This window comes from Erinaceus europaeus, assembly GCF_950295315.1.
Source record: "Erinaceus europaeus chromosome 6 unlocalized genomic scaffold, mEriEur2.1 SUPER_6_unloc_10, whole genome shotgun sequence".
Taxonomy (NCBI): domain Eukaryota; kingdom Metazoa; phylum Chordata; class Mammalia; order Eulipotyphla; family Erinaceidae; genus Erinaceus; species Erinaceus europaeus.
Genome location: NW_026647115.1, coordinates 1 through 26877, shown reverse-complemented (window position 1 = coordinate 26877; position 26877 = coordinate 1). Strand labels below are relative to the sequence as shown.

The window sequence follows — 26877 nt, the reverse complement described above, 5'->3', positions numbered from 1 at the left end:
GTCACTGAGGAGCTTCCACAGGAAGCACAGGAGTCCTCCAGCCTCGCATGGCATGTGAAGACCAGCAGGGGAGAGGGGACCCCCTGGGTGCCTGTGTATGCCTTGATCCAGGTCAGATCTTCCTTCCTGAAACAAGTTCATGACACTGAAAACCAATCCCATGGGAGGGAGGGCAGCATTGGCAGGGACCTACAAGCCCCCAGAAACCATGCGCGTCTCCACTGACTCTGGTAGAGGTGGAGCAACTCAGAGTTGCAGGAATGGACTGGACTCTATTCTGAGCTTGTATTGGAGAAGCCTTGGGATTCCTGTTACAGTAAAACTCTCAATTCCACCCCCAAAGCAATCTCATTTCCCAAGTTGTCTTCAGGCCCAGATCAGCATGACACTAGACTGAAAGTCTATGTGTTATCAGGTGTCTTTAAAATGGTCCTTCTATCCAGTCCCTCCCCTTTCCCCAATATAATGCTAAAACTCTTCCACCAATCTTTGTGCCTTAAAGAAAAGTGCTAGTTGGTATTTATTTGGATCAGAATAGAATGGGTTAAGATATTTTTATTATGATAATTCTAATCCAGAAGTACTGACTTACACTTTCAAGGTTGTATTCATACCCCATCAACCCTGAGGTATTGATAAAACAAATCTTGCCTAAACACTGAAGACAGAACATTGAAAAAAAATTAATATTTATTTATTTTCTTTTGTTGTCCTTGTTTTATTGTTGTAGTTATTATATATGTTGTTGTTGTTGAATAGTACAGAGAGAAATGGAAGGAGGACAGGAAGACAGAGAGGGGGAGAGAAAGATAGACACCTGCAGACCTGCTTCACCAACTGTGAAGCAACTCCCCTGCAGGTTGGGAGCTGGGGGCTCAAACTGGTTCTTGTGTTTTGCAACATGTGTGTTTAACCCACTGTGCTACCGCCCAACTCCCGAAGACAGATCAATTTAATAAGCTAGCCTGTTTATTCATCCCACTCAGCCCCCACAGATAGAGCATCTCTCTTGTTTGGTCACTGAGGGATCATGAGCTCTTCCTCCAAATAATGTCCAGCACAGAAGGACCAAGCCTGACAGGGTGACACAGGACTCTGGTTCTCTGTTGCTGCCTGTGGTCAGCCTCAGAGGACTTTCTGGGTGTAGAGTGAGAGTAAGGAGATGTGGCATTCTTCCTCAAGGCGTTCTCTCTGCTGAGACTCCATATTGAATTTATCTGGATTCCAGTTACAAATATTAAATTCAATAAAGCATAAGGTCACATACCTCAACTCCTCATTAAACATTTCCCTGCTGATATGCAGGAATCGTCTCCTCGACTTAAAACTGGTTTTGCTCTCCCATCTCTCCCTCTACCATGGTTTCAGTGAGGAAGTGGACCCTCGGCCCCTTGGTTCTCCAAGCCCTTCATCCTCTCACTGCCTCTGCTCTGCTCCCTGGGGCTCCTCCTTTGTCCATTCCTAAACCCACTGCTTTGTTCACACGTCTCTGCACTGGGGGTGACTCTACCTGGACCCTGGACAGCTCTGTTGACAGAGACAAGAACAAGAGTATGTCAGTGGCTGTGGAGCAGAGGAGTGAGGACACTATCTTCCATAACATGGAGAGCACTAGGCAGTGCTCCATGTTCATTCATCGGCAACGGGCTCTGACACGGCCACCTGTATTGACCCAGACTGCCCCGGAGCCTAACACTGAGTTTCTGATGGGCTGTGGGGACAGGGCCGCCCACAATGCACCACAATGCACTGCTCTGGCCCTTAACAGGCCCCATTATCCCATTAATAATGTCATATATTAGTATATAGTCATTTGTTGTATTTTTCTGTTTATTGATATAATAAAATTCACCCTATAATTCTGTACTTATATGACCTCTATTTTTTGTTCAAGGCACACATAAGTCCCTTGCCGAAGCCTCACCTGGGCAGTTCTGGAATCAGCCGAGGTCATGTGTGACTCTGCTTAAATTTTATGAACTTCAGGGTAAATTTGGTTGTGTTCTCAGTCTGTCTTGTACATGCGTGTTAGCAAGCATCTCTTTCCTTACGATGTCAGAATTTTTGGAAGCCTGTTCCATACATACCAAATTTCACATTTCTGAATGATAGGCTCATGTCTTTTAGAGCTTACTAATGCCTGGGATGATTATTATTATTTTTATTGTTGTAGTTTCTGTTGTTGATATCATCGTTGTCATTGGATAGGACAGAGAGAAATGGAGAGAGGCTGCAGGGGGGATCACTTCACAGGTGGTGAAGCAGGTCTGCAGGTGTCTATCTTTCTCTATCCCTCTGTCTTCCCCTCCTCTCTCCATTTCTCTCTGTCCTATCTAACAATGATGACATCAATAACAACAACAACAATAACTACAACAATAAAAAGCAAGGGCAAAAAGGGAAAATAAACCCACATGTGCATACATTATAAAGGACTAAAACCTTTTCAGTGAGTGGAAAGAAGGACTCTTCAATAGCTGAGGCTGGGTAGTCAATTGCAGAAAACTGAAACTTCACCTCCCCTTAATAACATATGCCAAATTAACTCAAAATGGGTCAAAGATCTGGTTATTGTAACTGAGAATAAAAAATATAAAGAAAACATTGGTGGAAAACATCCACAGTTTAACATCAGGCTCTATTTGGAGACTCATTGCTATGAGTAAGCAAAACTAAAACAAGGTTAAATTACTGGGACTACAACAAATTTAACAGCTTCTACAAACTTAACAGCTTCTTCTAAAATAAACACACACACACACACACACACACAAAGGTAACACAGAATTTGGCAGAAGATACCTGGATGTCACATAACTGACAAGAGACGGATAACAAATGATAATAAATAAATCATTGACTCAACAATAACAACAACAGACTCATTATTAAATCACTAATAAAAATAGAAAAAAACAATCAATGTTCCTCCCTCAACAAGTGTACAGAGAACATGTTTTCTTTAGTATTTGTGTTAAGCTAGCAAGACTAAACTCTTTCCTAAATATACTACAGAATGGATGTGGAGCTTCAGAAAGTTACTAAGAAGGCACCTAGCAGATAGTGTGCTTCTTTGATTTTACAGATTTTTTATCTTGTTTTTTTTTAATTAGTGATTTAATAATGATTAACAAGATTGTGGGATAAGAGAAGTACAATCACATACAATTCCAGTGACCAGAGTTCCCTATACCCTCCCCTCCACTGGAAGGTTCCCTAATCTTTATCCCTCTGCGAGAATGGACCAAAGATTTCTTTTTTTTGCCTCCAGGATTACAGCTGGGGCTTGGTGCTGTCCACTGCTCTTGGAGGTCATTATTTTCCATTATTTGTCCTTGTTGTTATTGCTGTTGCTACTATTGCCATTCCTATTGTTGTTGGATAGGACAGAGAGAAATCCAGAGAGGATGGGATGACAGAGGTGGGGAGAGAAAGACAGATACCTGCTTCACCACTTATGAAGTGCCCACCCTGCAGTTGGGGAACTGGAAGCTCAAATTGGGATCCTTACTCCAATCCTGGAGCTTTGTGCCATGTGTGCTTAACCTGCTGCCCTAACACCCAGCCTCTGGACCAAAGATTTTATGGGGTGCAGAAAGTAGAGTTGTGACTTCTGTAATTGCTTCTCCACTGGACATGGGCATTGACAGGTGGGTCCATACCCCCAACCTGTTTCTGTCTTTCCCTAGTGAGGCAGCAGGGCTCTGTGGAGGTAAGAGCCATATCTTTTCTTCAGTCTCCTATGATTTCACATGAAAAATGTTGATTTTTTTAAACCTCTGGGGTCATTGCTGGGGCTCAGTGCCTGCACTATAATCCACTGCTCCTGGAGGCTATTTTCCATTTGTTGCTTATCATTGTTGTTATTAACACTGTTGTCATTGTTGTTGGATAGGACAGAGAGAATTTGAAAGAGGACAGGAAGACAGAGACAGGGAAAGAGAGAGAGACACCTACAATCCTGCTTTACCTCTTGTGAAGTGATCCCCCTGCAGGTGGGGAGCAAGGGTCTCCTATTGGGACTCTTAGGCCAGTCTTTGAGATTTGCACCCTGTGTGCTTAAACCACTGCACTACTGCCAGGCCCTCATTTTTTTTCTTTTATAATATACTTGTTAAGTTTTTTTACAAGATGCTTTCAAATTCTTTTTTTAATTTTATTTATTTATTTTCCCTTTTGCTGCTCTTGTTGTTTCAAATTCTTCATAAGAGCTGACTCTATCTTTTCAAATAGTCTCTGAGTTAAGAATTTTCATCCTCCTAAGGGAGGCTGGACAACATACTCTATGTTCCACCTGAGGAAGTTGGATACTGAAGTTGGGGCAGCTTGGAACATTCCTACTCATGACCATAGAATGTGAACTCAGGGATGCAGAGGTCACATAGGCTCCTAAGCTGAATATGGGCATTGAATCAGATCAAATTTATGGGGCTTACAGTCAACAATATTTATACACCTTTCCCATATTTGGGAGCTACTCTCTTCCCTGATTGAGCTTTCTGGTCCTTTTTCCAGCCATGATATCATCTTCAGGATCTTCCCCCATAATCTACCTCTTGAATTACTACTGACTTTTATAATCAATCTGAAATTTAATTTTAGATCTACTAGCGGGTGACATTTCTTTTTAGAAAACTTAGTTGAAGAGTTAGATGAGAATACAGAAATGACTATTTATATTTATTAAAATTAAGCACTAAGAATGATCATGGGAATGTCGGGCTCAAAGACATCTCATTAACTCATTAACTCATCATATCTCTGCACATATTTGCAGGGATTTTTACATGAACTGTCTGTCACAAGGAGATAGTTAAATCCCTGATTTGTGCAGAATGTAGGGAAGAGATCTGGCAGGAAGGAGATAACACACCCCATACTTTTAAAGAGATTACCAAAAATTAACAAAAACCATGCACTTGAATTAAGTGAGGAAGAGAAGAAGCAACAATCTACATGAGAGACAAATAGTTAAAAGCCCTGAAAGATCTACTGTTTAACGTTATGTTTTAAAGCACTGACATGATGGGGAGAAAGAAATCATTTAGGTTTTTCAATCAATTTGTATTTTTTTCAGGTAAATAAAGTGTTTTTATTTCTATGGAGGTGCTAAAATCAGTGAGAAAACAATATAAAATTGAAACCAATAATCAATGCTATAGTCTATATAATTCTTAGTGAGATGCTTTTTTAGCTGAATTATCTAATTCATTCTTATTCTTTGTGTTCATCTGGAAGTGTTATTACTATTTATTAGTATTCTGGCCATTTCTCATAGATGTACCAGTTTTGTCCTTCTGACCAGGTAGTTATGATCTCACAGAAAACATGTTTACTTATGGCAGCTGCAGTTGATCTCGACCAAGGGAGAAAAGCTTCAACTAAGTATGAACAGGTGATGTGCAACTTAAAAGGAAATGCATGAATTTGATGTTTTACTCAGTGTTTTTGCCTTTTCTGGTGCAGTTCTTTTTATTCTCCTTAGAGAATCATTTCCTCCATTTCATAAACATACAAATGTTTTTAACAGTGTTTCCATTTTATAAATAAATACATTAAAATAATAATAATAAAGAAATTACAATCCATTTGTTTTTAAAAAAACACTGAAAAAATGATTCTAACATGTTAAGAAAATAATTCTTGGATGGGGTCATTTGCTTTTTTGGTGCTAAGTTTGCTGAGCTCTTTATATATTTTGGTGATTAGTTTCTTGTCTGATGTCTGGCATGTGAAGATCTTCTCCCATTCTGTGAGGGGTCTCTCTGTTTGTTTAATAGTTTCTTTGGATGTGCAGAAGCTTTTCAATTTGATGTAGTCCCATTGCTTTGTTTCTGCTTTAGTCTTCCTTGCAATTGGGTTTGATTCATCAAAGATGTCCTTGAGGTGTAGGTGGGAAAGTGTTTTACCAATGTTTTCCTCTAAGTATTTGATTGTTTCTGGTCTGACATCTAGGTCTTTGATCCATTTGGAGTTGATTTTTGTTTCTGGACAACCCTTCAGCTTCATTACTCGGGTGAGACCTTTTCTTTTATAGTACACTCTAATTTCACCTCAGGTAGTTCACTTTCTAACAAAGTCCCATAACCTAGATATACACCAGTTTCTGTGAGAGAGAGCTTATGTGCACACATATCCATAAACTACTGCAAAATATATACCTGAAAGCAGAAGTACACTAGAGTTTGCAGTGAGTACCTCCCTAACACTTCCTCTCCACTATTCCAAGCTTGGGATCCATGATTGCTCAACAAATTGTTTGGCTTCGTATGTTAACTCTCTTTTCAATCACCAGGTTCCAGATGCCACCAGGATGCTGGCCAGGCTTCCCTGGATTGAAGACCCCACCAATGTGTCCTGGAGCTCAGCTTCCCCATAGACACACCTTACTATGGAAAGAGAGAGGCAGACTGGGAGTATGGACCGACCAGTCAACGCCCATGTTCAGCGGGTAAGCAATTACAGAAGCCAGACCTTCTACCTTCTGCAACCCTCAATGACCCTGGGTCCATGCTCCCAGAGGGCTAGAGAATGGGAAAGCTATCATGGATGGGGGTGGGTTATGGAGATTGGGTGGTGGGAATTGTGTGGAGTTGTACCCCTCCTACCTTATGTTTTTGTTCATTAATCCTTTGTTAAATAAAAAAAAAGAAAATAATTCACCAAGTACAAATGGGATTCAACCCTGAGAAACAGGAATGGAACAATATCTGAAAGCCAATCAATAAAATCTATCATACCAGAAAGACAGAGAGAGAGAAGAGAAGGAAAAGAAAAAAATCACACTGTCATATCAACTAATGGTGAAAAATAATTTGACATGATCCATTAGCCATTTATAATAAAGACACTCAAGAAATTGAGAAAAGAAGGACATTTACTCAACCTAGTAACACCATTACGACAAACCCACTGCTAACATCATTCTCAATGGGGAAAACCAATCAAGGATGCCCACTACCTCCACTGTTATTCACTATAGTCACTGAGGTCCTCACAACTGCAAGCAGACAAGAAAGAGATATCAAATATATGCAAATTAGAAAGAAAAATTAAACTAGCACTATTTGCTACTGACTGATAACGTATCTGGAGAACCTCAAGGCTCTACGGAAAAACTACTGAAGTATTTAATAAATTTCATAAAGTAACAGGATATAAAGTCAATACTCATAAGTCTGTGGCATTTCTGTATACAAAAATGTTAGAAGAGAGTAAAATAAAAGACTCAATTACATTTACAATCAAAACCAAAAAATAAAATACCTTGGGATGGTCTCACAAAGGAGGTTAAAAAAATAAACCACACAAACACATAAAGGAAAACTATTGGGCACTGTTAAAAGAAATAGAGAAAGACACACAAGAATTAAAGAACATTCCTTGTCCCTGTATTGGAAGAATAAACAATATTAAATGGTCTTTCTACCAAAAGTAATCTACAATTACAATGCAACCCCTATCAAGACTCAGTGGCATATTTCAAGAAAATTGAACAAATTGTCTAAAAGTTTTGTATGTAATCATATTTTTGAATGCACAGTAATATTCCATGCAATATATATAAATCCTATAACTCCATACAGGCATGTATCCAAAGTACACTCAAACACTAATGTGAAGGGACATAGACACTTTTATGTTCATAGCTGCATTATTCACAATAGTCAAAGAGTGGAAGCAGCCTAAATGCCCATCATCAGAAGACTGGCTAAAGAAGTTAGGGGATATATATTCAATGGAATACTACTCGGCAATCAAAAAGATGATATTGTGTCTGTCAGGACAAAATGGATAGAACTGGAGATGATTTTGTTTATAGATATAAATAAAGGCATTAAAGACAACTCTAAGATGGTTTCACTCATGTGGAATATAGAGAACTGAAACATATCAACTTGAAAAAACAAAACAGATTCAAGCAAAGTGTAAAACTCTAGTGAGAACTCTAGTGGTCATCTTTGGGTAGTGGAGTGGTTGGGATTCAGGACTCGTGGTGGGTGTCAGATGGCACTATACACTGGAATTTTACAATCTAATCATAAAATTTAAAAACACAGGGAGTTGGGTGGTAGCGCAGCGGGTTAAGCGCAGGTGGCGCTAAGCACAAGGACCAGCAGAAGGAACCCGGTTCGAGCCCCCGGCTCTCCACCTGCAGGGGAGTCACTTCACAGGCGGTGAAGCAGGTCTGCAGGTGTCTGTCTTTCTCTCCCTCTCTCTGTCTTCCCCTTCTCTCTCCATTTCTCTCCGTCCTATCCAACAACGACATCAACAACAACAACAAAACAACAAGGGCAACAAAATTAATTAATTAATTAATTTAAAAAAATTTTAAAAATCAAAAGAACCTTGCCATGCATGTGGTCCACATTCAAGTTCTAGTACCATAGTGAGGGACCACAGCACCAGAGAAAGTTTCAGAGAGCGGTCTTTCTTTCTTTCTTTCTTTCTTTCTTTCTTTCTTTCTCTTTCTTTATTCTTTGCTTCCTTTCTCTCTCTCTGTACCTCCCTCTTCCCTTTCTCTCTATTGTTATTGCTATTGTCAATATTGGTAAAGTCAGAGAAATATCCAGAGAAGAGGGGAAGACAGAGATGGAAGAGAAAGAAAGACACCTGTAGACCTAATTCACCACCTGTCAAGCGAACCCCCTGCAGGTGAGGAGCCAGGTGCTGGAACCTGGAGCCTTATGCCAGTCCTTGTGCTTCGTCCCTTGTGCGCTTAACCCGCTGCACCACCACCCAGGTCCCTCATTCTTCCTTTCTTTCATCTTTATTTGTTGGATAGGAATAGCCAGAAATTGAAAGGGGGAGATACAGAGGGAGAAAGACAGAGAGACACCTGCAGCCCTGCTTCACCACTGATGAAGCTTCTCCCCCACCCCTGCAGATGGGACCTGGTGGTGATCCCGGGTCCTTGCACATTGTAACATATGTGCCACCAACTGGCCCCAGCAGTGGTGTTTCAGTCTATCACTATATGAATGGGCAACACCAGCCAGAGTGAGGAGACATGCTAGAAGCCTGAGGTCCTCCCCACCCTGCCAAACAAAAGGAGAGGAAGAGGAAACAAAAACTCTTGGAGCAGCAAAACTTCCTGAGATGGGGATGAGGAATGTTCCCATTCAAACAAGGAGGTGCAGGAAGTTGTGGGAGTTAAGCTGTTGAAAAGGACTTTTGAAGAGGTCAGGCAACAGCACCAAGGCCTCCACTGGCAGGAAACAGTGCACAGCAGGAACATGTAAGGAGGCTGAGCAGTCAATCTTCAAGGCCTACTTTATCAGATCAAAGCACAAGGAAAACTCAGAAACTTCAAAGATGGTGTCCCAAAGAAGAAGCTATTGAATTAAACCCTTGAAGATCACCTGAAACTTAAATTAAAAAAAAAACAAACAAACAGAGCACTGAGTCTATTCTGCAACACAGCCTGTAGTGAACATGGACATCCACATTAAAAGAGGTCTGAACAGCAGAAGCAGCAACAGGCGGGTGGAAAAACTTGCCAGCCAGGGAAGAGACCAGGGGTTGCTACGTGGATGTCTAGGAGACAAGCAAGAGGACAGAGTTTAACTGAATTTGGAGTTGTTCCTACATGTGATTTGAAAGGGTCACCTGTCCCCTAGTTAATCCACACTTGGGTACATTAAGCATGAGTATGACAGACACTCTTCCAAGACTTCATGGAAAGTCTCCGTACAGGTCCAGAGGTAAGTATGGTGGTCACATGAATCTTCACTGAGACTGGCCGCCAAGCTGGTGAGTGAGTCAACCCTGGGGCTTTTTGGAAGTTATTGTTCCTCATTATCACTGTCCTTTGCCCTTGGTTTTAATCAAGTATCAAAGAAATTAGATTTGTTAACATTTCAAATGTGTACAATGAAAGGAAAGGCTATGTAACTAAAAAGACTACTAATCACATTCCAGAAACAATTTTATTTTTCATTTTCTACTGCAATTCACGTCTAGACCATCCCCCAACAGCACTGTTGTTTTATCTGATGTCTGCACACTGCCTTCTATATAGTGTCTACAAAGATATGTGGGCTGACTTGTTACTGTTTACCTGTTTGCTTTAGATTTGAAGATTCTTTTAACTTCTTTATCTCAACATCATTTTTTTTTAGTTTTGTTGTTGTTATTGTTTGTTTTTTTCGTCACCAGGGTTATTGCTGGGGATTGGTGCCTGCACAAGGAATCCATCATACTTTATATATTAATTTGCTTTTGTTGCTTAAGATGGCATCTTTAATCTATTTCCAAACTTAAAAAATTATGCTACTACATTATTTTGATAATTGAATACAAAATTCTACCATTTTCAGATTTTCTTTTTCCACCAGGGTTATCATTTGGGGCTTGGTGCTTCCACAATGAATCCACTGACCCTAGTGACCATTCATTTTTCCTTCCCTTTTTTTTTTTTGGTTTTTGTTTCCTTCATATTTGACAGGACAGAAATAAACTGGCAGGGGTTGGGGAGAAAGAAGGAGAGACACAGAGACATGCCTGCATCCTGGCTTCACTGTTCATGAAGCTTCTTCCCTGCAGATGGAGGCCAAGGGCTTGAACCAAGGTCCTTGCACATGTCAATATGTGCACTCAATTGGGAGTGCCACTGCCTGCCCACAGACTATTCAATTTTTGAAAGGTTTTTATTAGTGGCTTAATATTGATTTACAAAATTATGAGACAACAGAAGTACAATTCCATTCTTTCTCTGCCCCTTCACTGGGAACTGATGTGGTTCTCCCAAGGTTAAAGATATGAGTTGACTTATTCCTTCTGTAAATAGTCATCTTTAAGTCACCTTACCATAACATTTCTCCTCCCTCTGGGAGTATGGACCAGAATTCCTTTTGGGATGCAGAAGGTAAGAATTCTGCCTTCCGGCAATCAGGCTGTAGCGCAGTGGGTTAAGGGCAGGTGGCGCAAAGCACAAGGACCGGCATAAGGGTCCTGGTTCGAACCCCGGCTCCCCACCTGCTGGGGAGTCGCTTCACAGGCGGTGAAGCAGGTCTGCAAGTGTCTATCTTTCTCTCCTCCTCTCTGTCTTCCCCTCCTCTCTCCATTTCTCTCTGTCCTATCCAACAACGACAACAACAATAATAACTACAACAATAAAACAACAAGGGCAACAAAAGGGAATAAATAAATGAAATAAATTTAAAAAAATAATTCTGCCTTCCGTAACTGCTTTTCCTCTTAACATGGGAGTTGGCATGTTTATCCATACACCCAGCCCATTTGTGACTTTCCTTTGTGGCACGCAGTTTTTTAAAAAAGATACATATATATATATATATATATATATATATATATATATATATATATATATAATTTATTATCTTTATTTATTGGACAGAGACATCCAGACATTGAGAGGAAAGGAAAGTTAGAGAGGAAGAGAGACAGAGACACAGAGACACACCTGCAGCACTGCTTTACCTTTTGCAAAGCTTTCCCCCTGCAGCTGGGGGTTAGGGACCTCAACCCGGGTCCTTCAGCATTGTAAAATGTGTGCTCAAACAGGTGTGCTACCACCCAGCCCCAGATACACTTATTTCTAACACACACACACACACACACACACACACACACACACACACACACACACCAGACCTGGGAATTTTATGCATCTATGTTCTGTTCTCTGCTTATGAGTTATCTTCCTGGAACGTAACAATTTTTCTTTCAGCTTTTATTTATTGAGTAATGATAAATTATAGGAGAGCAAGAATCCGACATCACTCTTGTACATGTGCTGCCAGGGATTGAACTTAGGACCTCATGCTTGAGAAACCAATGCCTTATCCACTGCACCACCTCCCAGTCCACAGAACTTAACATTTTTTAAACCAGTTTCTTATTCGTCTATTTTTCTCTGAAGTACCAGGATTTGTGTATTGAATTTTGGAGCAAAGGCCCAGTGATTTCCTTGGGACAAGTTTTTTAACATATATTCTTATTCAAAGAGTCTATGTATTTTCTTTTTTTTTACAACTCTTTATTAATAAGTTACTTCTTTGTTTAAAAGGGCCAGAAAAATCAATATGGAAAGAGATATTGAGAGATAACAGGAGATATAGAGTTAGAGATAGATAGATAGATAGATAGATAGATAGATAGATAGAGATATATCTCCTGCCCTGCTTTACCACTTGTAAAGCTTTTTCCTACAGGTGGAGACTGGAGTCCTGGCCAGGGGTCCTTGCACATGTCATGTCTGTGCTCAATCAGGGGTACCACTGTCCGGCTCCCAAGCCCATGTGATTTTTTAGTTTAACAATCATTTGAGAACATTTTCTCCTGAAAGTGTGCATCAATTTGCAACCAACTCAGCAATGCTGGTAAGAATGTCACTTCCCCAGCCTCACTGACACTGAATAGAATCACTGATTTAAAAAACTAACCAACCTGTGAGTCAAACAGTATTAAGTTGTAATTTTGTATAAGGGACAGGCCAGAGCACCATTCACTCCAGGACAGGACATGCTGCGGTGGGTAGGAAGCTAAGTCGTCAAGCACACGCTGTGCTGTGCTCCTACTCATTTGTGAACCTTCAGGTCCTACCAGTATGTTACACATCTGACTGACTGATCCAATGAGCCTCAGAATACAGGTGGCTTTACACTACTGAGAAAATATTAATAAGACTATGAATCCCTACTTGGCACATAGCAGTCACCAGAGTTTTGATGTACCTTTCTAAGTCAGAATCTACAGAAAGTCTAAGAGGTGAGTGCAATCAACTTCAGTGTCAGCAAGAGCAGCTCTGCCAATTACATGAACACAATCTGTAATTAGCTAGTGGTCACATTTCTTCAGTGTCTGATTAGTTAAAAACATATCTCTAGCTGCAAATTCAACTGTAAATTGGAATGATAGTGATAATAGCTGTATCACAAGATTAAAGTCAGGACCACCTTACTGATTGGACAGTGGCAATCATAACAAAAACCATACTTTAATTTTAGTTAAAGACGAAAGGCCAGGCCAGATGGTGGTTCACCAGGTTAATCACACATAGTTCAAAGTGCAAGGACCTGCGCTAGGATCCCAGTTCAAGCCACTGGCTCCCCTCCTGCAGAGGGGTTGCTTCACAAGCAGCAAAGCAGGTCTGCAGGTGTCTATCTTTCTCTCATTCTCTCTATCTCCCCCTCCTCTCTCAATTTCTCTCTGCCCTGCCTAAAAAAATAGAAAAAAATGCCCGCAGTAGCAGTAGATTCATGGTGCAGGCACTGAGCCCCAGAAACAACAATGGAGGAAAAAAAAGAGTAAGAGCAAAATGAAACATAAGTGCAAATAGTATATAAATACAATTATTATTGATCTCCAGGGATGAGTTTTAAATTGAAAATTCATTTTAAATTCAGACATTTTATATTTTTAAATTGAGCACTCATTATAAAAAATACCATGTAAGCATACCCATATCCTTGCAAGGAAGACCTTAAAACTAGAAAATAGGGGGCTAGGCAGTAGCAGTGCAGTGGGTTAAGCGCACATGGCATGAAACACAAGGACCTGCATAAGGATAAAAAAAAGTTCGAGCCCCTGGCTCCCCACCTCTAGCGGAGTCGCTTCACAGGCAGTGAAGCAGGTCTGTAGGTGTCATACTTTCTCTCCCCCTCTCTGTCTTCCCCTTCTCTCTCGACTTCTCTCTGTCCTGTCCAGCAGCAACAACAACAGCAATGGCAACAATAAAAATAACAACAACAACGGCATCAACAAAGGCAGCAGAAATGTGGGAATGGTCTCCAGAAGCAGTGGATTTGCAATGCACGTACCGAGCGCCAGCAATAACCTGATATATATAATCTCCAGGGTTATTGAAATACACAACTTTAGGATGAAATAGACAACTTTAGGATGCAGGAAAGATGAAAGACTTGGAACAATCCAAAGATGTCCTTGTGGGTGGTGAAAGAAATCTTGTGTAAGCTCTCTAGAAAGAGTGTATCTCATTCATACGGGCACAAGGAAGCCTGTCAAAACCAGACTCACAGTAACACCTGAGGCAGCATTCCTTTATTAATTATCTGAGTGCTGAAGACAAGGCAGTTCAAGTCAGAAAGCAGCAGATACTGAGACTCAGGTTTCCTAAATAACCTGTAGGTGAAATCACTGGGGCTCATGGGGGGGTAGAAGAGCTGAGTTCTATGGACTGCAAAGACTAGAGACAAACAAAACAGTGAAATAACCTCAGAGGTCAAACTCATGCAGTTGAATGAGAAGATAACTGTATCTGTACTGTTGGATTTAAAATGTCTTCTCTCTGAAAGAAAGGCAAGGATACTAGGCATTGATTTTTTTTTAATTGTCTAACACTGCCCTCCAGTGGCAGCTCCTCTCTTAGCACTGGGGAGAAAAAAGTCCTAAACTGAACAACCTAACTCTTGGCCAATAGCCAAACAGCCAACAACCCCAAATTCCACAATTATTATGGTTTTCCATAAGGTACATCTTATAGGTCTATGGATTTTTTTGCATATGTGTATGTAACCTATAAGGCATAAGATAACCCAATCCAATAGCCCCAAATTCCACAATTATTTAGGTTTTTCTTACCATGGAAAATTTACATACATATTTGTGTGTGTGTGTGTGTGTGTGTGTGTGTGTGTGTGTAAAAGTCATCTTATTAAAACATATCATCCATTTCACAAATAAGGATGGATTTTTTTAGAACAAAACTTTAGGTCACAAAGGGTTAGAGCATTGGCAAACTGAAAGCAATCAATGCATCAGCAGCCCCTGGTCTACTTACTGTGTCTTTGGTGCACATGCTTGATCTCAGCAAGAACTACTGACATCTATGGGCCCCCAGGGGGGAAACTAACAGATGTGTTCTACTAATGAAAGCTAACAGCTGCTGAATCAGGCAGAATATCCCCAACAAGGAGAGTGGACCGGCAAGAGGATCCCCAGGGAGCAACTGACCATCAATGGAAGCCTAGAAGGATAGCAGTTGAAATTCATTGACTCCTGACCCAGTAAACTCTGGAGACTTTCAAGTTTTTCTGGCTGTTTTCTTCTCTTAGTGAATTTGCCCAATAAAGAAATCTCCAGACTGTACACAGTTTAAACAGATATCACATATTTAGACAATTACAAGGTTTGGAGAGACATATCTACACCACTGACCACTATATTTACAACATCTGTTTATAATCTTTAAAGACCATTTGATGAATGTTTGTATGTGTGTGTACAAGTACCTAACTTACCTATAACCTTAGCCAGATAGATCAAAACCGATTGGCCCTGACAGTATCTAAGATTCTGTTATTATCAGACAGCCTTAAACAGAAGAAAGCATAGTGAGGTCAAGTATGTTAGAGTAAATCCCAATCACTGGGATTTCAAAGAAAAACAAGCTCAGCTAAATCAACACTACCTGAGCCACCAGGCCACTACGCACTGCTGCTGACTTGTTACCGTGGATTCTCTCCACAGACACCAAGTCTGAGATGTCAACCTCCCATCTCCTCTTATGGTGAGATCTTTCCTCACACATGAGACCACCTAGTTCCATTTCCACAGCATGTTTTAGAACAAAGTTACAGAGTAGACATAGGCTGGGGCCTAGGATGCTGGGCACAGGTGTACATGTCCCCCTAAGTAAGGGGCAATTACATGCCTCAGACAAGAGTCCTTCATAGTCCTTCCCGATTAGACTCAGACCTCACAAGCCTGGAATTCTAGTGGAAGGGCCTAAGAAGGCATTGCACGTACTTGAGGGTTCTTATTCATTAAATGTTTTGTCCTGCTTCCCATCTTTCTGACTTTCAGTCACCAAGTTCCAGCTGCTACTGTATTACCCTCCTGACTTTCCTGGGCAGACAACCTCACCAACATGACCCAGAATACAGCTCTCCAAAACCCTGCCCCACCAGGGAAACATAAATACAGACTAGGGGTATGGATCAACCTGCCAATATCTATGTCCAGTGGAGAAGCAATTACAGATGCCAGAACTCCCATCTTCTGCGCCTCATAATGATCTTTGGTCCAGACTCCAAGAGGGATTTATGGGAGCAGAAGTGAACCAGAGGGCTCTGTACCACTATTCCACCAGGATCCAAACTTTTTGTCACCAGGAAGCTTGTTTTTATAGCATCAATGAAAGGGAAGTGAATTTGGAAAACACCAAAGGAAGCTTTGCACAGTTTTACTTATCTGAGAGAGAAGGGGTGGAAAGACTCCTGGAAGTAGTAATAGATGCCAGGGGGTGAACTAGAAAGGGGGTAAATGCAGGACCACTATAAAATTTGGAGACAGGGATATATATATATATATATATATATATATATATATATATATATATATATATATACATACAGATAGATTAGTTATAGAATCAGCCTATATTGGCGATCTTGGGAGAACTTTTCTCTCAGATAAGTGAAACTGTGCATAGTTTCCTCTGGTGTTTTGCACATTAGCTTCCCTCTCATTGAAGCTATAGATTCATGGTGACAAACGCTCCCAACATCACCAAGGTGAAATGGAGGAGTCAGGACACTGAATTCTGGTGGTGAGAACTGTGTGGAACTGTACCCCTATTACCTTACAGTTTTGTGAATGAATATTAATTCTCTAATAAAAAATTAAAAATAAATTTTAAAAGTAAGTACGAAAGATGAGAACTGTCTGGCAGTTAGTATGTTGAAGTGTTATAAAATGAGGTAAAAGCTAGAACAGAGGTAGGAAAGACCCTTCAGGAACAGCAAGATGGCCGAGCCAGTCAGTTGCCTGCTTTGCCCTGTGCATCACCTGGGCTCAGGTCTGGGTCTCACCACACTGTAGAAGATGGCAGTGCTGAGAGCTTCCCCTTCGCTCTGTCCTTATCTGAGAGAGAGAAAAAAAAAAACAGCCTTGGAGGAGTGAAGCCCTAGGCATGATAAACATAGAGATATTATGGAAGAAAGAGAGAGAGAGAAAGAAAGAAAGAGTGGTACTTCCTTGAGAACCTTTGTATCCATAGGCCAACAACCTAGTTGGTGGAAGCAACAATTCCCTACACAGAGTTCATCCTAATATTTAGTTGTATTGATACCTCTTCAATATAACACATTTAATTGTCATATGAAGTCTGATTTTACAAAATTTTAAATGCATTTATTTCTTCATTTTTGCCGCATGGGTTTTCTATGGGGGTTGCTGTCTGTGTGATAAATTTAATGCTCCCAGCGGCCAGCTTTCCTTTCATTGTTTTTTACTCATTATCTTTTTATGACAGAGACAGAGAGAAATAGGCTGAGAGAGTGTGAGATAGAAGGTACAGGGAAGGAGAAACAGAACTCTCACTGCAGACCTGAGAGTGAGGCTGCTTCCACTGGGAAGGACACAAGGGACGAGGCCTGCCTGCTGCCAGCCTGCTGTGTGTGTCTGTGTGTCTGTCTGTGTGTGTCTCACACCTGGGCAGTCACCCACCACAGTGCACAAATGGCCCTTGATTTGTGCAAACAGAGGAATCAGTGCAAAGACCAGGCCCCAGTTGGTGGCTCAGCTGGAAGAGTGCATGTTACCACCACAGTGCAGCTGCGTTCAAGTCCCGGGTCCATACTTGTGTGTGTGTGTGTGTGTGTGTGTGTGTGTGTGAGAGAGAGAGAGAGAGAGAGAGAGAGAGAAGGCTTTATGAGCTGATGAGCAGTGCTGGAAGTGTCTCATATTTCATGAGTTGAGTGAGGAAAGCACTGTTCAAACATCACATCATATTTTCTTTCAAATAGCTTATGAGATACTAAGGAAAAGGTAAGAAAGAAAGAGGAGTCTGAGGAACCCCTCAGACTGGTCAAGCACTCAGATCATGCAGCATGGCAGTGAGAACAGGCTTCTCCCCATCTCTTCCCCACACAAGCAGACACAGACACAGACACAAACACACCTGTCTGGGGCTCAGAACCCTGATTGTTCTGACCAGTGACTCTCTCTCTGATGTTAATCTGTATGTTTCTTGTCTGTGATCAGATGGAGTGCATCTTACCAGGGCTGTTTAAGACAAGAAGTGATGGAGGGGTGGAGCAGAGTGGGGCGCACATGACTATTATTCAGTCACTAGTGAAAATGTAGGCAAGAGAATGTTTTTGGAGGGCCAGGCAGTGGCACACCTGGTTCAGCACATGTAATATTAAACACAAGGACCAGCGCAAGGACTCGGGTTCAAGGCACTGACTCCCTAGTTGTAGGTGGATTGCTTCACTAGCAACAAAGAAGGTCTGCGGTTGTCTCTCTCCTCCCCACTCTCAATTTCTGTCTGTCCTATCCAGTAAAATGGAGGAAAAAAATACGGATTCCAGGAGCAGTAGATTTTTAGTGCTGGTACTTAGTCCCAGCTATAACCTTGGAGACTAAAAAAAAAATCTTTGTTCTTCATTATAAATATCTTGGATACAGCACTGCAATTCTAGAAATCAAATGATACACAAAGAACTATATTGCCACCAGGGCTTGGTGGCTGCATCATGACTCCACTGCTCCTGGCTGCCATCGTCGTCTTCTTTTTTCATTTTATTTTATAGAGAGGAAACAAGGGGGAGAAAGGGGCAGAGGACTAGACAGACACCTGCAGTACTGCTTCACCACTCAGGAAGCTCCCCTGCTGCAAGTAGGACCCAGGGACTTGAACCCAGGTCCTCTTGCATGGTGACATGTGCACTCTGCCAGGTGCACCACTGTCTTCCCCCACACCCTTTCTTGCTTTTTTCCAGTTGAATAAAGAAAACTGGGGTCATTATTTTCTCTTCACTTAAAAGTATCACCCTGTCCAAGGGTAAATAATCTACTGGAAACGACACAGAACACTCTGTATATGCAAAAAATCCATGCGAATAGAAAAGCTGTCTCTTGAAAACAGTTCAGTACAAGAGACATCAAGGATTGACAGAAGAAGCCTTCTGGAAAAAAATCGTGACATTTCAGGTGCCATGTTCTCTCCATGTTTAAGTCAAATTAATTATTGTTGCATATAGTCCCAGCTTCCTTTTCTGTGTCTGCAGGAAATACACTTTCCTGTCTGGTACATTCTGGATTCTTACGTCATCTCTAGATCTATTTCTGTCGAAGGCAGGAGCTTGGAATGGACATGGACGTTCTAGTCTTAGAAACACTTACACTGATGTCATCCGCATACTCCAGCTTGGCGTCCACATAGTCCATGTTCTCACTGTAAATGTTGCTAATCAAGTCCACAGTGACCCAAAACAGAATAATACCTGTTAGCTTGTTTTCTAATCAACTTATGTTTTGGCTGATTACTTCAGTATTTTCCACTACTTTTTCAAGATATCAACTTTTTAAAGATATATGCAAGATCTAATGAGAGAAACAGTATGCAAATGCATTTTTGGAGAATGGAGAGATACCAGAAAAAGAAAAAAAAGCTATGTTGTCAGGTCACTGAGACCAGGACTGCAGATCCCGTCCTCACAGCTTTCCTGCCTGGAGTCCAGGCCAGAACCTCACTGGCTTATAGGGCTGGCAGATGCATTTGCTTTGCCAACCACCCCACAGAGAAACCTGCCCTTAAGACATGGCAGTTTAATACAAAGTCCGGGGTGATGTTAGCTCCCATCACAGCATGGAGAGAAGGGGGACAAGAGGGAGAAGCACTGACTGCTAGGAGTCTGCATTCTGAGAACTTGAAGATTTGAAGTACCATGGCCTGGGATAAAGTATTGGACTCTCAAGCATGAGGTCCTGAGTTCAATCCCTAGAAGCACATGTACCAGACTGATAACTGGTTCTTTCTCTCTCTCTCCTCCTTTCTCATTGATAAAATAAACAGAATATTCTTAAGAAATTATTTGAAATATGTGAACTAATTACATACCTACAAAGCTCCTTATACCATTGCTCCATCCTCTCAGCTGATCTGAAATCCAAGAGGAGAAAGAAAGTTAGAATACATAAAATTCACACAAACATATTGTGATTGCTGGCCAGTGTAAACATCGATGTGGTGGTTATTGGTGGGACTGTGTGAGGCCTGTCCTGTTACTGGGTGGTGAGGGCCCTGCTCTTTGACAGACAGCTTGCTGGGTTGGAAAGAAAAAATTCTAGATGTAGGATAAATTGTGTTGGGGGTTGGGCAGTTATACTGGTGGTTAACTGCACATGTTACCATGCACAAGGACATGGGTTCAAGCCCCTGGTCCCCACCTTCAGAGGGCTTAGCAGTTGTATGTGTTTGCCTGAATCTGATCCATTGGGGACAGTTAACAGCACACAGATGTTTTTGAGGGGGTCAGCACACGTTTGGCTAATAGACCCCCAGATGGAGCTGTGCTCCCCCTTGAGAGTCATGAGGCGAGAGGGCCGGGCTGCAGTCTTACTTAAAAGAGACAACGAAGCTGCGGTCAGCCCAGCCCAAGACCAGCAATGGGAGGTTTCTTGAGACTTTCTTGGGTTTCTTCATGTTGGGTGCCACCCAAATGTCCAGCAGGGCCACCCAGTACTTGATTCTGAAGTGACCCTTGAACCTGGAGAGGGAACAGAGCACAGTGCAGTTAGCTTGCATCTCCAGCATTCTGGGAGCATCTGGGTTTCTCCTGGGGAGATGGTGGGTGTGTTTCTGTGGCTCCTTGCTCTCTGAGCTTGAGAGCACAGCAGAGGGAGGGCTGGGGCCTGTGTGCTGTGTGCTGACTGGAGCCCGGCCCAGGATGTCCCTGAACACTCCTTACCAGTGGGAGAAAAACAGCCATTTTCCTGAACATTGTAGAACAATTAGATATCCCTCCTATATTTATGAGCTCGCTAAGAGAACCTTGCACTCATTTAGCATCTTTCCATGTAGTGTCTTCTTTGTTAATCATAATGATCCATGATCATATTTCCCTTATTAATTGTATGAAAATTGTAATTAACTTATTAGGTAATTATTGTCACCCTGAAAGTGCTTGAGGATACTAATGAAATAAGTCATGCATTATAAGTTCAGTTAAATATATTTTCTATGAGACTGAAAGAGTTAAGATGTATTTTCCATGTCACTTTAATTGCCACTGGGGTTATCACAGTGGCTGCCTGATGAATCCACTGTTGTTACTGATCATTCCCCTGTTTCTGTGTGTTTGTTTTTGAGAGGACCGAGAGAAATTGAGAGGGTGGGAGACTGAGTTGAAGAGAGGAATGAATCTGCTGCCCTGCTAACTGCTTATGAAGCTTCCCCTGCAGATGAGGAGTGGGGATTGAACCTAGAACCTTGGGCATGGTAATAAGTATGCACACTGAATCAGGTGTGCCACCAGCCAGCCACCCAGTCTCAGTATCTAAGGGCTTTGCATACCTTTCCATAAGTTAGAGGGAAAATATTTACCTCAAAGAAAGGGTGCACATGTTTACAATGAGTCAATAAGTGCAGCAAGCAAGTAGAACAAAAAATAAAGACACCATAAAGTATTTAATCAAATAGTTTATACTTAGACCTAGATACCTCTTCACCCACTTCCTATTTCACTTCCTAGATCACACTAAGGCTAAACTTGTCAGACAAAGTGAGGACAACAAAAGCTGAATAAGGGCAAGAGACCAGCAGACTTCAGTGATGGCTCTCTTGGTCACCACCAGGCCACGCCATCATCTGGGGCCCAAGTCAGGGAATCCTGGGATTCCCACATAGACACGATGGGCCTAGATCTCTGACAGAGACCTGTCTGCACTGTCACTGGTCATCTCCATCAGGAGCAACACCATAAACCTCTTGTGGGCCTCTACAGGACCTTGCCCTCAATGTGGAACAGCAATGGTAGGGACTGCCCCACTCTCTGAAGGGAGGTTGACTCAACATACTCTGCACTGGAGGAAGACTGGTCCTGAAATGAGTGCAGCCTAGAAACGTAAAGGAATCATGTGAGATAAGCTAAAAGGGGAAGGATGAGTAGAGATGATCTCACTTGTAGGCAGAACATAAGGTTCAACAACAGAAAGGAGAAACACGTAACAGAACGTGGACTGGTTTGGTGTATTGAGCCAAAGGAAAGGACTCTAGGGAGGGAGGGCAGGGAGAGGGCTAGGTTGGGGGTGGGGGACAGGGGGTGATTGTGGAGTCCTGAGGCATGATGGGAAAGGACCTAAGTCAGTGGAGAGAGTGTTTTGCAGATATCTATCAAGGTGCAATGTCAAGATTACCTTTGTGTCAAGAACTGTACTAAACCATAAACCTACAATAATATTAGTTTAAAAGATAAAAAGTCAAGTTATTTCAAACTTGCTTTATTAGTGTTTTATTTATAATATTTCACTTAAAGTCTGGCCAAATGTAAAAAGCTGCCTAAATGCTGTGCCCATCATAAAGCCAGGTAGAGGCTCATGTGCCATGAAAAGGACCTTGTGCACAAGCAAAGGGAACTGCATAGTGGGAGCTGTCACTGGGTGTCTCTCCTCTCTGTTCCATTCCCCATATCCTTCTCTTGTCTCTCAGGTACTTTCAAAAGAAATTTGAAGAGGACTTTGCTCAACAGTGTTGACCACTGACTGAATTCATTGCCTCGTGTCACACAAAATAAATTCAGTTAATGAATTACTCATTCCCTCATTCCCAGGTCCCCGTCACCAGGTGCAGGCTGTGAATAGAAACACTTTGCAGAAATTCAGTGTGAGTGTCTGTGAGTCCTGGGAAGCATGTCTGGCTGTGGCTTGTCCTGTCTCCCTCGTGCCCAGTTGGAAGAGCAGGCCAGTGGTGGGTCCTCCAGGCTGGGTCCCCGCTGGCCTCTGACTCTGCATCCCTCCTTCAGCTTCTCCACCCAGGCTGCCCTTCCCCAGAACTCGGGGCCCTGCCCAGTCTCCCTGCTTCCCCTCTGCTGCCTTCCCAGTGCTGGACAGAAACCTTGTAGAAAAGCCACCTCTTCTGTCCTCAGGGCAGCAGAGAAGCAGCAGCTGTGGGGTAAGGAGCAGGGGGAGCAGGTACGCACTTCATGTTGGAGATGAGCAGCACGTTGGAATATAAGATCATTTGTCTTTTCTGCCACTTCCGCCCCTTCTGGAATTTGGCAGGGCCAAAGAGCAGGATGCGGCCACGAGGCATCACTGGGACACTCTCCTGTTGCGGGCCACTCTCCTCCACAGAAGTCCTGCAACGCAGCAGACCCACAGGGCAGCCTGTCAACCAGCATTCTGGACACAGGGGCTCATGCTGATGCCAGCACTCACAGCATTACAGAGGAGTCTTAGTCCCCTAGAAGGACTCAGCACCCCCACTCAGGAGTTCTGAGCTACACAGAGCTCCTGTGAGAGTTGAGGTCACTGAGGGCCAGTGGAGATGGAGGGCAGCTTGAAGTCCTGGACACAGGGACTGTCACATTAGTGGCAGGGGACAAGGAAACAGCGGAGTCACTGGACCTGGGAGAAAGGAGACACTAAGAGGGAGTGAGGGGGAGTGAGGGTTGGTGTCCTGGTGCTTGGTGCTGGGGAAGGAGCTGAGTGAGGGGTGAAAGTGTTCTGCAGATCCCGCTCTTGGGGAGATGAGAAATCTTACCTGTGTCAACAATCCGCACTGTAGTGAATTAACACTGGCCCCCAATATAAGAATAAAAAATAAAAGGAGAGAGGATGAGAAATGTTTCAAAGACCCAGCTCAGGGCCAAGGCCTAAAGGCAGCACAGTGTCTAGAATGTTGTGGGAAAATCATCAACCCCAAGTATCATCTGCAGTTTTTGCTTCTGTTACTCTGCTTCTCTCTCTACCCATTTATCTCCCCCTTTTCTTTCCTCTTTGCTTCTTTTCTCTTGTCTTCTCTGTCTCTCTTCCTCTGTCATAAAAATAATTTTAAACAGATACATGTGGGACCTATAGAGGTCAGATTGCATGGACTCCAACAAGAGTGTGAAGAGGTCATTCCATTGTGGTCTCACATTAACATACACACTTAGATAACAGGATTATTGAAAACTGACTCTAATCTTTAAGTCAGTCTTCACTTTGGGGTTGAGGGGGGCAGGAATCCCACAATCAGCAAATAATAAATCAAACATCCAAATGTTTCTCAACTCAAGGAAGTACTAAGGTATTCCTGGCTGTGCCCTGAGTGAGCCCACAGGACTCTGATCCTAGCAGGTCAAGTCTGCTCTCTGGCATCAGCAGGAGGGAATCTCATGAGCACAAGTAACTGTTCATGAGACCAGGGCTGAAGCTGAGGATTCTGTCAGTGGGCATCACACAGAGCACATCCTGGGACTGCCCTCCTCCTGCTCTGCCGGTCACACAGGGCATGTGAACAGACTCTACCTGAAGCAGGACAGACAACCCAGACACCCTGAAAGCCGCGAAGACTTTCTGGTAGACTCAGACATCCTCTATTCTTCACTCCTTGACACTAAAGAGAGAGCTGGACACAGAACTGCTTGCACTGTCAGCTCAGTCTTCAAGACTGAAGATTCCACTGTAGCCAAGGCCCCTGGGCTGTGATGTCATCGGTCAAAGGTCAGTGTCATAATTGACCAGCTGACAGCATGACTGACTCCCTGAAGCATGTTACACCAGCACTCTTCATTATTAAAATAGTTTTCTTTTGAGATGACTGTAGACTTTCAGGCTTTTACTAGAAATAATAGAAATGTCACAAGCCTTGCCCCATTTCACACAGTAGTTATATCATTAGATAATTCTAAACAGTAAATATCACAGCAAGATATTCACATGGGTGCTGTCACAGACACACTATTTCCAGGAGCATAAGTAGTTGTGGAGTTGGATAGGGGCCCCAAATATTTTATGGCTGTGAAATGTCTTTTCCAAGTGCCTCATGGGGTTTCAAATCCTTTTAAAACCTGAAGTTCTTTCTTGTATCTAGGGAATATTCTCACCTCTGGCCAGAAGGGCCGCCCAACTTGGAGCACAGCTATTCCGGGGTCAGGAGGTCTGCCAGCCTGCTAGCTCCTGGAGGTATTCCTGAGTATGTCCTCAGGGCCCAAGTGGTAACACGTGTTTCTAATTGCCTTTATTAGCAGCAGCCAGGCCCTCAGGTGAGGGGCGGGGCTGTGATCTCCACTGGAAGCTCTGAATTCAGCCAATGGAGGCATCCATCTTTCTTTTGTCTGTCCATAGCAAGGGCCCAGGGAGTTTGTGCTTCTTGCAAGCAGAGCGACTTTGTATGGGACACTCATGCATGCCTACTTCTGGGAATCTCTCTGAGTGTGGTGTGTGGACACCAGGACTCCATGATCAGGGATGTGAGGCCACAGGAGCAATTGCCTTAGCCGGACCTAAGGGGAGGTGTAAGGGACCGGGTTCATCCACTATTGTTTGGTTGAACAGAGTTTCCATCTATGTTGAAACACAGCTCTTTCTGGGTACTGTATGTGCTTGTAATATGCTCCCCTGAGCAGTGGACTGAGAGCCTGGAGGCTGAGTAGGCAGCCAAATGTGACTGGACAGGCTCATGCCCCTGAATTCTGAGGGGTGCCCCAGCTTCCCCCTGATGATAGATGTGAGGCATGGGATTGAATAGGGAAGTCAGGAGATTTAGACATGAGAGTCCCTTTGCGTATGCATTCTTCCTTAGCCAGAATTTGGGCTAGCTGGCTTGCACTGACCAGCTAGGTTCTCCATATATAAGTTGCAGCTGAGGCTGGCTACCTTGACACCCATGCTCTGAGACTACTACAGGTGAGCTCTGAGCACACACACACACACACACACACACACACACACACACAGTCAGACAGACAGACAGACAGACACACACACATTACTGTCAGGTCTGGTAGTACAGCATATGTTAAAGGCTGGGGCTGTCTGTTGTCTGTGGGCATGAGAGCTGCTGCCTTACAATCTCTACAAGCCAGGTTTGAACCTGTCATCAATGAACACAGTGTAGGAGGATTTTGAATTCTGAGATTTTCCACAAAAAATGGAAGCTTCCAGGTTTCTGAAATAGGGTGTTTTGATGGCTGTGAAATGACATTTCCAAGTGCCTCATGGGGTTTTCAAATCCAATTGAAACCTGAAGTTCTTTCTTGTATCTAGGGAATATTCTCACCTCTGGCCAAAAGGGCCACCAAACTCGGAGCACAGCTATCCCAGCCTCAGGAGATCTGCCAGCCTGCTAGCTCCTGGAGGGATTCCTGAGTATGTCCTCAGGTCCCAAGTGGTAACAGGTGTTTCCAATTGACTTTATTAGCAGCAGCCAGGTCCTCAGGTGAGGTGCGGTGCTGTGATCTCCACTGGAAGCTCCGAATTCAACCAATGGAGGCATCCATCTTTCTTTTGTCTGTCAATAGCAAAGGCCCTGTGACTTTGTGCTTCCTGCAAGCAGAGCGACTTTGTATGGAACACTCATGCATGCCTACTTCTGGGAATCTCGATGAGTGTGATGTGTGGACACCTGGACACCATGATCAGGGATGTGAGGCCACAGGAGAAATTGCCTTAGCCGGACCCAAAGGGTAGGTCTAAGGGACCGTGTTCATCCACTATTGTTTGGTCGAACACAGTTCCCATCTATGTTGAAACACAGCTCTTTCTGGGTACTGTCTGTGCTTGTAATCTGCTGCCCTAGCAGTGGACTGAGAGCCTGGAGGCTGAGTAGGCAGCCAAATGTGATTGGACAGGCTCATGCCCCTGAATCCTGAGGGGTGCCCCAGCTTCCCCCTGATGATAGATGTGAGGCATGGGATTGAATAGGGAAATCAGGAGATTTAGACATGAGAGTCCCTTTGCATATGCATTCTTCCTTAGCCAGAATCTGGGCTAGCTGGCTTGCACTGACCAGCTAGGCTCTCCGTATATAAGTTGCAGCTGAGGCTGGCTACCTTGACACCCATGCTCTGAGACTACAGGTGAGCTCTGAGCACACACAGACACACACAGTAGACAGACAGACAGACAAACACACATTACTGTCAGGTCTGGTAGTTCAGCATATGGTGAAGGCTGGGGCTG

At 43.0% G+C, this 26877-nt stretch overlaps 1 long non-coding RNA gene across 1 annotated transcript; it reads right to left on the bottom strand.

The window, feature by feature from the left end:
* Positions 1-19142: 19142 nt before the first annotated feature.
* Positions 19143-20378, bottom strand: LOC132536115 (uncharacterized). Its single transcript, XR_009547788.1, has 3 exons — positions 20334-20378; positions 19832-19873; positions 19143-19177 (listed from the first exon to the last, which is right to left on the bottom strand). It is a non-coding gene; the product is annotated as an uncharacterized LOC132536115 (long non-coding RNA).
* Positions 20379-26877: the final 6499 nt, after the last annotated feature.